Source organism: Mauremys reevesii, linkage group 2, assembly GCF_016161935.1.
Source record: "Mauremys reevesii isolate NIE-2019 linkage group 2, ASM1616193v1, whole genome shotgun sequence".
NCBI lineage: Eukaryota > Metazoa > Chordata > Testudines > Geoemydidae > Mauremys > Mauremys reevesii.
Window position 1 is genome coordinate 26,098,079 of NC_052624.1, and position 16,924 is coordinate 26,115,002.

A 16,924-nucleotide genomic window follows, 5' to 3' on the forward strand; every position below is an offset into this window, starting at 1 on the left:
AATAATCACACATTTCTTCTCCATACCAGTTATCCCAAACAACATGAAGCTAAACATAGCCAGTATTTGTTAGAATGGTTTCAGGCAAATGGGTTACCCACATACACATATTTTTTGGAATTGCTCACAGACCCCAAACTTATACACAATAGCAAAAGGCCTTCAGTACACAGTTTGATAAAAACCCAGTATCCTGTATTCTGATAAATATCCTTGGCTCCTTTAAGAATAATGTAGCATAACGTCTTTCAAAACGTGAATGAGAACATCCATAATTATATTAAATAAGGGGAAAAAATAGAAGGTATAAACACTATCATGCTTCAAGACATGAGGCAACCTCTGAGGGTGCCTACACTGCACAATTGAGCAGGGTCTTACCTGGGGTTTAGCCTTCACTCCCACTTTTGTGCACACAGAAAAGTCTTTGACCCAGGTTTGCAGGTGTTTTATACCCAGGCTAGTTTACCTGACTGAGGTTGTGGTTAGAACATAGCCTCTGCTTTAACTCATGCTGGAACCAGCCCATTTTGCAGTGAAGATGCAGGCTAAGTCACTCACGCACTGATAGTCCTCCAATGGCCTTCCCACAGTTCTTGTGAAGAACAGGTAAGTTATCCCATAATTGACAGGGAAAGAATCCTAGAGCATCTCAACACAAAAACAATGGGATATGCCCCCAGACGGGGTGAGTATAGAACCAGTAAGCACACAGTAACATGGATTTGGCTTTGCAGTGTGGGCACTCACACCCAGGCTAGGCTGACCTGTGTTAATCACCCACGTTAAGTGTGCAGTATAGTTGAAGCCATAATGACAGCCATCATTCTATATTTGTCCACTATAGCTGGGGTTCTCAACCTTTTTCTTTCTGAGACCCTCCCCAACATACTATAAAAACTCCACGGCCCAGCTATGCCACAACAACTGCTTTTCTGTATATAAAAGCCAGGGCCAGTGTTAGAGGTTAGCAAGCAGGGCAATTGCCTGGGGCCCCATGTCACAGGGGCACTGGGAAATTAAGTTGCTCAGGCTTTGGCTTCAGTCCCAGGTGGTGGGACTTGCGGCCTCAGTGTGCAGTCCTAAGGATTCGGCTTTCTGCCCTGGTCCCTAGCGAGTCTCACGCCGGCTATGCTTGGTGGACCCGCTGAAACCTGCTCACAGTGCCGCGTGGACTCCAGACCCCTGGTTGAGAACCACTGCACTGTAGAGTTTATTGCACTCTTATCTGGAACATCTGGTACTAGACATTGTCAGAGATAGAATACTGGATGAGAGGGTTCATTCGTTTGATTCACGTTAACAATCCTTAGACTCCTTTGGTGATTGCTCTCACCATATCAAGCTCATCAAGACAAGCATTTATTTAAGATGTGGCTAGACAAGACATAAGTAATACAAGACACAGAATAATCTTCAGCTTGAATCTGGCAATCCCAGGACCATTGTCAGGATGTTTGGGCCTTACCACTTGGAGCACGTAAGCGTATAAAACAGTATAAAAACAGTAGAATCAAACACTTGCCCAAACTAAAACACAAACACAAAAATGAGCCTGGTTTTCCAGGGAAGTCTGACATCTTAAGTGCTTACTCATATGTATATCACAGCAATCACTTACATACACAGATTCACCTGCTATTTTACTTGTTTACAGATTGATTTATTACACTATCTACTGTCTGGACTGGCAACTCTCAGTGTAACAACGGGTCATAATTATCTGTGTGTTCCTACCTGTTTACATCACTTACCTATATAACTTTACATGTATTTATGTATCTCTTTTTGCTTTTTTCTCTGTGCCTTATTTTAACAATGTCTTTGAATCAGCAATAAACAAAAATTGAAATCTGCTTGTTTAATGCAAGACTCCCTGATTCCCTTGTGTGTCTGTAACAACACTAATCTGGCCAAAGTCTTCCATCTCCACCCTCACTCATATCAAAATGAAATCATGATTCATTCCATGGTGCTTTTATGCTGAACATAGGCTTATTTTTCAACAGCTCGATGTTGAAATATGGCACCTCCGCTTGGACACTCTTCAGACTTCAGGGCAATTTACAACAGAGATTTCCTTTTCGGTCTCTGTTATTTATGAGCTGTTTGGCATAAGTGAGTAAAACGGTTTTTAAGAGATAATGGTACTTTTTAGAGACATTCCCTATTAATTGGGTTTAAAGCATTTCTGGTGATAATGCAGTAACAACTGTTTTATAGTGGCCCAGTAACAGTTTTAACACTCCCAGTTGCTGCTTCACTTATTGAACTGTGGCCAGGAAGGAAATGGGATAGCAGAAGGAGGAAAGAAAACAGAAAACTGAATTTCCAGTTGTGTATAACAGATGCCTAGCTCCAGAAATTGCCATCGGCTGGAAAACTTATTTTTTGAAAACAGTAGAATCAAGAGCTACTGAAAAGCTTCCTCAATGTATAGGAGGTTTCTCTAATTAACATGGTTTAACATCACTTAGAGTAACACCCAAGGAAGTGGTAACCTTTCAAATGTCCTTTACTCAAGCTGTTGACTTGACAAGGATATTCATTCTTAATGCCTTTCTTCAGTAAGTTGGAAATAGAGAGCAACTGTATCCAGATTGCAATGTAATCACAGGTTCCTCCCTAAATTGCAATACAATGTGGCAATTTGGGTGTTTCACTTTACAAGATGTTTGTCCAGGTAAAAAGAAAAGCAATGGCATTACAGTAGTTATTACTGTTTTATATCATCTTTCCTAGAGTCATGCTCATTAGTATTTGTACTGTCAAATGATGAGTTTGTGATTCAGCCCAGATTTTTGAAGGTATTTTGGCATTGTTCCTCATAGCATTGCAATGCCTAATTAGTTTAGGAGCCTAAGTCTCACTTTCAAAAGTGACCTAGATCTTAAGGCTAGAACCACAGAGGGATTTAGGTGACTAATTGCTACATTAGATGCCTAAACCCAAAACTGAGACCCTCAAAACCCCAGCTCAGCAGCTACTTAACCTAAGTTTCCACTGAGAAAGTCCCCCAGGTACCTAAATGTCTGACAGTGGGTAACAACAAAGCTGCCTAAATCCTGATGCTGCCATACTGCTCAGTGCCTAATCCCCGGTGAGATTCCCACACTAGGCTTTCCTGCCCTACAGGGTGCTCTGGAGGTTGGTCTCTCTGGGCATGTCTACATTCCAATGTAAGCCCAGAGTTAGTGGAACTTGAGTCAGCTGACCCATGTTAGAGAACCTGGGGCTTTAGTGTCTACACTAATTCTTAACAACATGTTAATTCTCTAACCCAGGCTTGAACCTGGGACTCTGGGGTCTCCACTGCAGCACACAGACTCAAATCAAACCAAATGTATCCCAGATGCTCTTGAGCACCTCAAAATGTGGCGGCTGTATAGCCTTTTGTTTGTGGTGCACTGCAGAAAAACTTTACTGCTCACCCTCCATTTTATAGGAAGTTGGACAGCCTGCTAACACATCCTGCTGAGTGACATGGAGGAGACCCCTTTTCAAGGAGTTCTCTTGTTTGCACTTTTACTGTGTCAGGAAATGGGCAGAGCTTCACACTGGCTGATGCTGCTCCGTATAGTCATCATAGTGGCTGATGTCACCTATGTAGACCAGCGCTTCTGGTACAGGGCCACAAGCACAAACTGGTGGGATCACCCTGTCAGGCAGAGCTGAGATGATCAGCAATGGGTCCCGAGCTTCTGCATGAAGAAAGCTCCATTTCGGAGCTCTGTGAGCAGCTTGCCCCAACCATCCAGTGTAAAGACACATGTGAGGTCATCCTGGCCAGTCCAGAAGCAGGTTGCTATAACTGTCTGGAAGCCAGCTACTCCAGACTGCTAGAGGTCCATTGGCAACCAGTTTGGTGTTGGGAAATTGACCCTGGGTAAAATGGTGGTGGAAGTTTCTGAGGCAATCAGGCATGTAGTTTACCCCAAGGTGGAGGGCATTAATATTCCTGAAATAATTGCTGTCTTAGAGAGAATGCATCAGGACCATTGATGGGACTCATGTGCCCTCATCATGGATCACACGAGGACATAAACCACAAAGGATACTACTCCATTTTATGCAGGCCTTTGTGGACCACAGAGGGTGATTTATGAATGTCAATGTGGGCTGCCCTAGAAAAGTTCATGATTCAAGGGTTTTTCACTGATCAGGAGTCTATATTCATGGACAGGCTGGGACTCTATTTCCATCAAATGACGTTGTCATAAATGGAGTTACTGTTCCCCACTGTTATTATGGGGGAACCTGCATACCCACTTTTGTTTTGGCTTATGAAACCGTACTCTGATTTCAGAGGCCCTGCTAATTACACTCCCAGCAGGTGTAGAATGTGATGTGGGCAGATTGAAATCACATGGGAGATGTCTACAGATCTGTTTGGGTGCCAGTGTCATTAGTGCTCTCTGTGGCTTGCTGCAGTTTTATGAAGCCAGAAGGAGCCTTCCCCTGTGAATAGACCTGTGACAGCAAGTGGCTGCTGAATCTGTATGCTCAGCCGGAACATGCACCTATCACAGCTGGAGCTGGATTCGCCCAGGCAACGGAAGTCAGGGATACTTTGCATTGCCACACTATGGACTTGCACTGTAATGTTCCATGTCTTGAACCCAAGCATAGGAGGACCCAGATAGCTGCCACATCCTGGTCTCCACCCTATGGCTACCAAAGCATAGGGGCTAAAGGCTACCAGGGCTATAGTCCCAGCCAAGGCACCACCCATTAGAGCTCTGATTGGAGGATCGCCTGGCTCCAGTGATTGGTCCAACCACTCTATTTAGGCCTGCAGGAGGAAAAGGAAGTTTGTCTGAACAGCAGGATGGTTCCCTGTTGTGGCTGTATTGGACCCTGCTTTATGCCTGCCTCTGGCCTGACCTCTGGCTCTGCTAATTGGCATTGACTCTGGTGCTGCCTCCTGGCTCCCTTCCCCAACCTGGAAGCCTGTTCTGCTCACTAGAGCAGACTCTTGTTCTGACTACTAGGCCAGACTGCCTACATTCTAGTCCAGGGATCGGCAACCTTTGGCCCATGGCCCACCAGGGTAAGCCCCCGGGCAGGCCGGGCCAGTTTGTTTACCTGATGCAGCCACAGGTTTGACTGATCACAGCTCCCACTGGCCGCGGTTCACTATTCCAGGCCAAATGGGGCTGCGGGAAGTGGTGGCCAGCACAACCCTTGGCCCACACTGCTTCCCGCAGCCCCCATTGACCTGGAATGGCAAATTGCAGCCAGTGGGAGCTGTGATTGGCCGAACCTGTGGACGCAACAGGTAAACAAACCGGCCCGGCCTGCCAGAGAGCTTACCCTGGCGGGCCATGTGCCAAAAGTTGCCGATCCCTGTTCTAGTCCATAACATGCTTAGCTGAATGGAAGAGGGAGAATAGTACCTGTAAGAATGTGCTTGTGGTGGGGAAGGGGCTAATTAATCAGAGGAGGGGAGGGTTCAGTGCTGGGGAAGTTTGGGGGGTTGATTGCCATGCAATGTACTTATGAATGACATGATGAATACTGAAGTGGGGGGCGGGGGTAATCCTTAGTAATGCTTATCATGTGTTTAGCTTTATTATCTCAGATCATGATTGTATGATAAGATGCAATGTTAGCAATAAACTTTCTTGATGACATAAAAGGCTTTATTTGTAAATGTGTTATAACAGTACAATAGTCACCCATTGTCTTCCAGCCCAGCTGTCATTACAACACCCAAAGTCAAGTAACACAAAACATTTTTTTTTAAAGTGCAGGAACAGTACAATCACAACACAACCCCCCATCACTACATATCCCCTGGTTCTATTTTCTGTGCACTCGGTGCTGGGGGTGGAGGTATCTACAGGAGAGGTGGTTCAAGAAGGAAGGCTGCATGGGGCTTAGTTGCCCTGCCCAATCACTCATGGGGCCTGATTGCATGGGAAATCCAGATATGGAGTTGTACAAGATACTTCTGGATAGAGTATGTTGCAGAGGAACCAGGTGTGGTGTGGGAGAGGCAGCAGAAGTCAGTACTCTTCCAGCCATGATGGAGATGAGTCACTCAAACAGTTCTCTCTGTTGAGCTCTGTCCTTCTCCCTTAGCTGCCATTCCTGTTCCAGAAACTGCAGCGTAAGTGCCTGCTTCTACCCTGAAATCCTGTGTCCAGCTCCGCAGCAACCCTCAGACTTTCCTCCTGCTTCCTGCAAGCCATTTATACAGTTTTAAGTCCCTCATCTTCCAGTACTGGACCTACCTGTCCACACTCTCAAGAACTTCAGCTATAGTTTCATCACAGAAACAATTCCTCTTGGCATGGTCTGTGAAGGTACGTCTGGCCAGGTGTCAGGTTGTGGCTGTACGGCTGCCATTAGAGCAGGGCCGGCTCTACTGTTTTTGCCGCCCCAAGCAGTGCGCCGAATTGCCACCGCTGACGGTGGGTGCAGTCCGTGTGCCATTAGGGCGGCACGTGCCTTTCTGTGACAGCGGCAATTCGGTGGCAGCTTCCGTCTTCAGAAGACAGAAGCCGAAAGACAGAAGCTGCGCCGCCGCGGACAGCTGAACATAGAAGCTGTAGCTGAATTGCCACCGCTGCGAAAACGCGCATGCCACTCTAACGGCACACGGACTGCCCCCGCCATCCGCGGCAGCAATTCGGTACGCTGCTTGGGGCCAAAAACACATGGACTGCCGCCCCTTGCAGATTGCCGCCCCAAGCACCTGCTTGGAATGCTGGTGCCGGCCCTGCATTAGAGGTTGAGAGGCCTAAAATAGGACAAGAAACAGAGGTTTATTGTCTCAGATTGCTCAGTGGAGGAGCACAGAATTAATTCTTGTGGAATTTCAAGGAGATAAAATGTTATATTTCAAAATTGAACCCCAATATGTTGTTAAAGGGATGCTTAAGTCCACAGACTCTTCCTGGACACGGCCTGGTTAATTGCAGAAGGGCAGAGACAGTAAGTTAAATTACAAGCTGTTTCTGTTTTCTAACACTTGCATGACTACTTGCATTGTGGGGAGTGGGTGGGGGCGAGCAGCAAGTGGCCTTACTACAAAAGGCATTTTCCATCATTTCAGACCTTTCACATTTTGGAGGAAATAACTGTTCTTGTGGTGCCCTATTAGCAAAGAAAGATGGTATTCCAAGCTGCTGCTGGGAAACCTGTGGCATACATGGCTGAAGTATTGAAATGTATAGTGACTGAATAGTGCATCTGTAAATGGCATGGTCTGGTCAGCTACAGAGGTGAAAATATACCCTTCCCCACTGTGTGACTATCTGGAGTTCCTATGTCAGGAAACGTTTGCGGCTATCAACACCCGAGACTGAATCAGAATCTAGGAGGGAATTAACAGGATGCTGTGTTAGCTTCCACATGGCTTACCTGATTATGGCTGCATGCAAACACTCAACTCCACAGCAAAAATTGACACCCCAGTAGTGCTTGGGACAAATGATTTTGTCACCCACGGACTGCCTTGAACAGAAATGGACTGGATTTGGAAATAGAACACATTTACCCAAAGACACACTGAGTTCACTGTCTCCATGCAGCTCCATAGCCACTAAGTGATTACCTAGTGGTAAACTTAATGCCATTATTACTCTTAGGAAAACAGGAATGACCCTAGCAAAAACCTGTGCCTTTCCAGTAAAAATATTACTGTTTGCATTTCCCAGTCACCATTTTGAACTCCACCTGGTGGGGTGGAGAGAGATGGGGGACTCAAGGGGTTGAGATAAAATCCACCATTAGCTGATACATTCTGTTAGCTGGGGCTTCTCAGAAATCCCTCCCTTTACTATAGTAATAAACTTTAAATTGGAGTCAGAAACTTACCAGGCTCAGTGGCAGCTTCTGTCTCCTCTGAGTTGCTACAGGCTCCTCAGAGTATAGATCTGGAATTTGCTGCTGATCCTGGGATCAATCTCTGACAGAGTGTGTTTATGGTCTTCATTTGGAACATGCTGCTGGCTCTTATGCTGGATTCAGGGACCAGTCGAGCACCATGCCAGCTGACTGGGTTGCCATGCACCAAAGTTGGCTCTGTGCTGGGTGCAGTGCCCAGCAGCTGGTCAAACTCCTCATAAAATGGTCAGTTTATTACAGGAATGGTTACAAGCATTGTCTTAGGTGAGAGATTTAGGGTACAAATTGACCTGGGGTAAGTGACTGGTCTCTTGGAACTGGGAGCAACCTGAATATTTTGTGATCTTTGGTGTATAGTAACCAACCATCACTAAGTCCATCTTGCCAAAGAGGATGGAGCTAAGCTGTTCTCAGTGATGGAAGATGACAGAACAAGAAGCAATGGTCTCAAGTTGCAGGTGGGGAGGTCTAGGTTGGATATTAGGAAACACTATTTCACTAGGAGGGTGGTGAAGCACTGGAATGGGTTACCTAGAGAGGTGGTGGAATCTCCATCCTTGGAAGTTTTTAAGGCCCAGCTTGACAAAGCACTGGCTGGGATGATTTAGTTTGTGTTGGTCGTGCTTTGACCAGGGGATTGGACTAGATGACCTCCCGAGGTCTCTTCCAGCCCTAATATTTTATGATTCTATGGTTGGCAGGATAGACTGAAATGCCCAAGGTGTGATGCCCTGGTCAGACTGATATAGTGCTTCAGGAGTTTACATCTGTTATTGGGTTGGTGACATCTAATTATAGAACATGCAATCAGTTTGGGGTGTCTACCCTGTTTTTTTGGCACTCATGTTCCTGAGCCACTCCAGACAATGTGACAGTGGTCATTCCTGGCACTTTTGCTAAAGTCTACAGTTTTGCTGGCCTCAAACCAGAAATTCATCAGAATCTGTCTGTGCTCCCACAACCATGCCTATGAAGCAGCTTGGTGGTCAGAAGACAATAGAAGGATTAACACTGACTCAGTGATCTAATGCTGCTATATACCATGGGGATGGGGACAGCTTCCATTTTCAGTTGTGTTGACTGGAGATTGTTGGGATAAAGAAAGTTGGCAGACTCCCAGGACATGAGTCAAAAGGGGTTGCATCTACACTGTGAAGCAATAGGGCTCTGTAAGGGAGTGGACTCACCCCTGCAGCACCTCCTGCTGGTCAGCCATGGGAATTAGCTCTTCCAGCAGCCTGGAACACCCTCTGCAGGCTGGTGATCCACCTTACCACTGGTGGTCATGTCCCTCCCAGGACCCCAGTGCCCCTTTCTCCAGGTTGCTGCCCCCATGGTAGTACCCTCACACTCTGGGTCTCCCCAACCAGGGGAACCCCCACCCCACCTCACTTCAGTGTAAGGCTACTGCCAGTCACCATCTAGCCCCACTCCCTGGGGCAGACTGCAGTATACGCCACTCATCACAGGCAAGGTTAGGTTGGACCTGCTGCCCTTCTATAGCTGGGCTGCCCCACTGCAGCCCCAGTACTGGTCATAGGCCCTCAGCTAGGCCTACAGCCTGGGGGTTTTCCAGGCTGGACCTCCTCTAGCTGCTCTGCTCTGCTCTGCTCTGCTCTGCTCTGCTCTGCTCTGCTCCCTAGCAGCCAGGCCCTTCTCTCTCTACAAGCAAAGAGAGACTCCTGAGCATCTGGCTGCCCTGGACTTCTTATAAGGCCTGTTTGGGGCGTGGCCCCAGCTGCAGCCACTTCCCCCAATCAGCCATGGTTTTGCTTCCTTCCCCAGCCCCAGCCCTCTGCAGGGCTTTTCCAACCCCTTCAGAGCTGGAGCAGGTGCTCACCCCACTACAGGCTCGAACTCTGGCTCATGTTTTGACATAGGCTTTGACCCTCCACCCCTACATGGTCCATGAATTCTAGGTCTCAGCCCAAGTCTGAGAGATTTGTGTATAGACTGCAGCAGGGTTTGGGCTCAAGCCTGAGACTGAGCCTGGGCTTATATTGCAGTGTAGACATACCCACTCAGTGTCTGTATATAAAATACTTAAATATTTATTCATGCCCATAGCTGTAGTTTTAAAATTAAAGAGAAAAGCTTTCAAACAAGTTTGAGGACTAACACTTATGTATGAAAATGATAAAATGCAAACCCCAGTGGTGCATGAGATGCAAGCAGAGTACAAATGGGCTTTGCAAATTTAAATACCAGGCAGAAGCAAGAGTGTACAATAATTGTGTGGGAAAGTGATGTCCAAGTTGTGCATGCATAAATGGAGGACAAGTGGAGGTCCCTTTGAAAAATTTGTGAGAAGAATCTCAGTGGTCAAATTTTTTGACGATGAACACTACATTGATAAACAGATGAATACACAGACAGTTTAGAAGAATTTGCAAAGCTGTTCAGTCGGGTCTTCCCTTCTGAATGGTGTGATTGTTTAAAAGGCTCATCTGAGATATATTATATGAATCTAAAGCAGGTGCTAGCCTTGTCTTACAGACTAATTGCATTAGGACAGTAATATTAACTTAGGACGTGACAAAGAGAGAATCAAGAGCCCATACATTTCAAAGAGTTTACTCTGTTATTGTTGTGTGCCTGAAATTCTCATTAACATTACTAGAAGCCACAGTCATGTGGAATGTATAACAGACTCTTAAGATTATACTGACCAAATTATTGGACCTTTCTAATCTCTTAGAGTGCTATAATTAATGAGTGTGTAAAAGTAGTTCAAAATGGTTGATGTGCTGCAGCAAATTGGAGGCATACTAGTTCTTAATTAACTTTGAAATATAAAGGATGAACTTATTCTCTACCAATGTCACTCCTCAAAATGTCTATAATAACGCACACCAAAAAGTTTCAATTAAATGAAATGCAAACTCAGAACTCACATGAAAGCTATTTTGTTTCCTTAATAAATAGGGAATGAAAAAGAGTATAACATCACAAATGTAAGGATTGGGGTACAGTTAGAGAGTTATTTCTGCCACTGTTTCTCCCTTACTTCCATCTCTGTAATACCATGCATAGTATAAATGATAGAAATGCTCTTCTCTATCTTTCCATTCTCTGCAATTTCACTGTGGCACACCTGCTGGCAACATCTCCATTTCCTGCATACACACGTGCATCTCTAAAAATGTGGTATGGAATCCTGTTTTCAGGTGGCTTGTATATTCCCTTAAGCCTGGCAGTAAAATCCCAAGAACACTACGATGAGGGCTAAAAGGCTGTGGACGGAATACATATGTAACTATATCCATCTCAGTTTAGGTTTCCCTCTTTAAAGATCCTAGTTAGCTTGGTTAGTTTTTCACTCAAATGGGACCAGACAATTTTAAAAGATAATATAATTTTAGTGAGAGAGAGGAACGATGTAGAGAAACATGCCTGCAGTGCTTGAGTGGTAAGCTCTGTCCCCAGTAAGTGACTGGCTACTAAAGAGACTCAATAGTGTCATTAGCCTGGTGTGTCAGAGAGCCAGGGGAGAGAATGTGCTTCTATTCCCCAGCTAGCAGAAAAAAGGGATGAGAGAGTGTCGTTGACTAATTCAGTGTACTATGTGTGATCGTATATATAGGAAAGGCAATGCTGATCTGCAAAGTATGTCAACAAAGAGAATGTTATTAGCGTTTCCATGACTGTAAGTGCAAAAAAGAATGCTGAACTCCTTGCATTCCTTTTCCGTGGAGTTTGCTTACATTTTTGGTATCCTCCCATTATCCATCACCTTTTCAAATTCCTGGTGGCACAGTACATCACGTACTGCACAACCCCCTACCAATGGTGATTTTACATACACATATTGGATCTAGATTTGCGTATCTTTCAATTTGCCTAAAATTTTATTTCATAAAATATACACATCATTATTAATCCACTTGTCCAGTACCGTAAGTAGTAAATAAAGGCATGTGCTAAACTGATATTGTAAAACTGAAGTAAATTAGGAATATGTTTTAGCATTGCTGAGCTGTTATTGAGATGATGTAGGACATTGCATATCATTGTGTACACAGTTTGCTAATTTTCCACCAAGGATTGAAGAATTTTGAAAGGGATATAAAACCTCATAGTCCACGGTTCATGCCAATCTATAACTGTTAGGAGCTGGCAAGACATTTCCCTGTGTAGATTATCCCATATCTGCCTATGGCAGGGTTTCTTGCACCTTCCTATGAAGCATGTGATGCTGGCCGCTGTCGACAGAATCCTAGAATGGATGGAGCATGGGTCTCAGGCAATATGGCAAGTCCTAAGTTCTTATGGTCCAGTGTTTCAACAGTTAAGGACTAACTCTCAAAAGGAGTTTGACTCCAATTGTGATGCTTTTGAGTTATGTATGTGAGCTTAATTTAAAATAAAACTTGAAATCTGACCCTCTTGTCTTCTTTTGGAATCTTTGATAACAGCGAATGACAAACGGATGAGTGCAGGGAAGTCATTTCTGAAAAACTGGAAATAGTGGGGGGCAAAGTTGTGTCAGCATATAGAACATTATCTGTGACTATATTATATCCCACAAAGTTGGGGGAAATGAAGCATATCGACCTCTGGAAAGTCAGGGCGGGGGGTGAACAACTGCCCCTATCCCTTCTTCCATAGTAACTGACGTCCCTGGATCGGTGCTGTTCATGGAAAATTTAGCTGAGTAAAAAAGAAAGGCTAAAGATCAGAGAAATTTGGAAGATACCCAGTTTAGTTCAGAGTTGAAATCTGAGCAGAGATTAAAAGCATAGGAACCAATCCAGAGCCCACAAATTGACCTGGGCAGCAGCATTTTGCAAACAGGACCTATAAGAGCACTGGGGAAAAGAGAACTCTTTGTTACCTCACATCCATTTTGCACTGGCCCACAGACATAGATGGGCTTGCAGTGTGGAGGGCAGGATGCACTATCTAAACAAATAGATCAGTGTGCACACCAGCCCTGTGTGCCATGGTGTTGGAGATTATGCCCCCTGAAGTAAAACCCCTACAGATAAATTCTCCTAGGGTCATGCAGCTCTGCATTGATCCACCATAAAGAAGCACATTTTAAATGATACTGTTTGGCTCTCAGAAATTGCACCAGGAATTTGGAGTCTGTTTTAGCAGCATACCTGCTTTGGTTAAAACTGATCCCAAAATGCAGGGCCAAATTATAAAGTCAAGGAAAGTTTTGTCTGAGTAACGATAGAATAGAAACTGAGGATACCACTAAAGAGTTCTGCTTAAAAAACGGATGTCATGATAGAGCAAGGAATAGAGCTTCAGAATCTAGCTCGCAACAGTGAAAATAGGAATAAGAAAGTTGAGATATTTGAATAAAGGATTAAAGGAGATGTTATATTTCTGCAAGCAACTGTATTTGGTGGATTCCTTTAAGACAATATTCTACAGAGGCTTACAAAAAATTGCCCAGTTTCTTTTCACAAGCTTTTATGTGCAAAAACATGTTTTCCATGTGGTAGCACAAAAATCAAAAGACAGTGTAAGGCATATGGCATATGGCGCCAGTTTCAATTATTTAAAATATTTCATTTTCTGTTTCCTGGATGCCTTAAATCTATGGTATTTTAGTTCTGTTTCTTCAGTAAAACTAACTGGGAATTTTTGGACGAAACATCTTTGTGTTAGAAAATATATATATTCTGTATCTATATCTGTCTATATCTATCTCTGTCTCCAGAGATAGATATATTGTGACTGATGGGAATTTTTTGCATAGCTCTAAATCTAGTTAAGTTGGTCAAATTCCTCTGTCAATTGTACCTTGTAAATCCAGACCAACTCTATTATCTCTTCATGACCGACAGCAGGATCTGTCCATGTATGTTCTGTTCTTGTTTAGGTTGGCTCTCTGACGTATTGCCTTGCAAAAAAAAATACATTTTACTACATGGTTAAAAGTAATTACAAAGTTTGGAACCAGAACAGTAAAGATATAACTGATACGTGTTTACACATACCATAACATATACTTCCATTGCATTTGTTTTTAATGCTGTAGAATTACAAGATTAATGTTTATGATTAATGTTTATGGCTAGTTATAGATACAGCAGTCAACAAGGGTGATATATATTCTGGTTTTCAGTTTTGTATGTCACATTGGATTGTTAAAATCAAAGCCAGATGGAGGATGAAACTCCTAATATGTAATTAGAATAGGGTGTGTAAGAGAGGTATCAGAGGCAGGGTGATCATATAACCGTTGGATAAAGTTTGAGCACTCAAGAAAATGAAGAATTTTGGACAGGATCCACTGTACATTTGGAGGCTAATGATGAATATTTCTGTTTTCACCTTATGTTTTTAAATTATTCCCCAATTCTGATGATGTATAGTGAAAAAATAACTTATCAAAAAGGTCATTTGTTTGACTTTTAAGAAAACATTGAGTTGTGAACAAGAAAAAAGAATGTTCAGCATTCCTTCCTCTCATCTGCAGAAAACTGAGCTGAACTGAGTTCTTACACACACAGAGATACACACTTTTCTGTAGGATCCACCCTTATTTTATGGCGCCAGTTTCAATGGTTTAAAATATTTCATTTTTTTGTTTCCTGGACGCCTTAATTCTATGGTATTTTAATTCTGTTTCTTCAGTAGAACTAACTGGGAATTTTTGGATGAAACATCTTTGTGTCAGAAAATGCTGATTTGACAAAACTGAAACTGTGAGAAAGTCTCAAATTCAGTGAATTGCCCGATTAAAAAAGAAAATAAAAAAAGATTTGATGGCCCCATTTCAACATTTTCAAAACAAAGCAGTTTTAGTACTTGGTCAAAATGACCTTTCATTTTGAAATATAAGTTAATTTGTAGTAAAAAAATGTAAAAAAATGTAAATGTAAAGGAAATTAAAAAGGTCAAAATTGAAACAAAATATTTCAGAATTATAAAAAAAAGTTTCAACTGACCTGATCTGAATTTTCAAGATTTCAACTTTATGTCCCAATTTGGGCTAGAAAATTTGTATAAATGTTGAAAACTCTCATAGGACAGAAAACCAAATTTTCTTGCCTGCCTCTATTCTTCAGCACCCTTAGGGCATTGGAGAAGGGGAAAGGGATGCTATTATTTTCATTATTATTAAAATGATCATAAACTAAATTTCAGTGCTAATAGTTCAGTTGCAAACTCTACTACCATTGACTACCCATCAACCCCTTAACTGCAAATTCTCCCCTGTTCCAAAGGCATATTGCCAAGGGAAATGCTTAAAGTTATTTCTAGCAGCATAAACCAAAGTACAGGCTTCTGCCCTGAAATCTGCTGATGCTGGAGGAAAACACAATGTGTATCGTGGCTGCTCCTCAACTCCTGAACGTTTGCATTAGCTGGTTACAGTGTTCATGCAAAACATTTAGATTTACTACGTTAAAGCTGACTAACTCACTAAATGAACAGTGACTAGAAAGGGAGGAGATGATAGAATGATACATTCCCCAGGGGCCCTGATCTGCTCTGAGTTGCCTATTAGGAATCCATCCTGTGCCAGTTTTTACTGCAGAAAGTGAGAGACCCCTGTAGAAATATTCATCTGTTCTCAATTGACTGCCATGGAATAATATTGTATGATTACATGTATAATTACAGTTAATTAAAAATCTCTACAATGCCATGTAATGCTTTATCTGGTCTTTTGGATGAAGCTAAAAAAAACTACTGTGCATTATTAACTGATAAATTAACCCTGAGAACCTAGCAATGCAACTCCCTGGGGGCATAATCCTGTTATTTCACAAAACTAGAAAATATCCCTGTTTCGATATGAGACCTAAGCTTAACATTGCAAGCCTGTTCATTTAGAAACTCTGTAGACTTTGAGCTAATGTTGGCCTGTATCACATCACTGATTTTTAAACAGAACTCCTTACTGATTTCAATGGACAGTTTGTCTTAACAGTCAGCTGTGGAATTTGTTCTGTGAAGAGCCCCTCAAACATTTTGTATAAATACAATGATGCTAATTATGGGCTTGGTCCTGACAGAAGTGTGAAGTTTGGAAGGGTTTAAGGAGCCTTTCCCCGACCTTGCGCCGCAGCCTGTGTGAGAGTCAGGCAGAACTGCAGCCTTTAGGGAAGATTTTCCAAAGCACTTCAGGGATTTAGAAACACAAATCCAATTGAAATTCAGTCAGGGGTGGAGAGTCTGTGCTGCTCAGGAGGCACAGGGGGCAGGGAGGGAGCTAAGGTGGCTTTAAGCCACCTTTTGCACCCTCCTGACTTTGGGCTGCTCCAGGGGCCTCTGGCATAACTTAGAAAGCCCTGAGAGCCCAAAAGTTATGCAGCCTTCCAGGGCTGCCCTATGGTCCACAGCAGTACCCAATACCTTTGCACCACTGTGTGCTCACACCCTATCCCTGCCATGCTCCTCTGCTCCCCTGTCCCTCCCTCACACTGCTCCCTAGGCCAGGGCTTCCAAGGGGGATCTCAGAAGGGAGCTTTACAGCTGCCTTTCACAGTTCCTGTGGTGGGGAAGTTCTCCTTTGGCCAAAAGGCAGGCTTTTAGGGCCCTTTCACACCACTCCAGCATTTTACATGGTGCAATGAGGCTTGCAAGGGTTAAGAACCTCACCCAATGAGTCTAAATTCCTCAGGTGCTTTTAAAAATCTTCCCCTCCCGTTGATGGGGAGAGCAGAGGCTGTTTCATGCCTGTTCTTCTGACATGGTTTCCAACTTTCTAATCCCAGAAAACTGAACACCCTTGTCCTGCCCCTGCCCCTGCCCTGCTCCTTCTCTGAGGCCCCGCCCTGCTCACTCCATCCCCTCTACCTCTGTTGCGTGCTCTCCCCCACCCTCCCTCACTTTCACTGGACTGAGACAGGGGATTGGGGTGTGGGAGGGGGTGAGGGCTCCAGCTGGGGGTGCAGGCTTTGGGGTTGGGACAGAAATGAGGGGTTCAGGGTGTGATAGGGGGCTCCAGGCTGTGGGAGGGGGTTGGGGTGTGGGAGGGGTGAGGGTTCCGACTAGAGGTGCAGGCTCTGGGGTGGGGCCAGGGCTCAGGGGTTTGGGTTGCAGGAGGGGGCTCCGGGCTGGGGGTTGGGGCATGGGAGGGTGCAGGCTCTGGGTGGTGCTT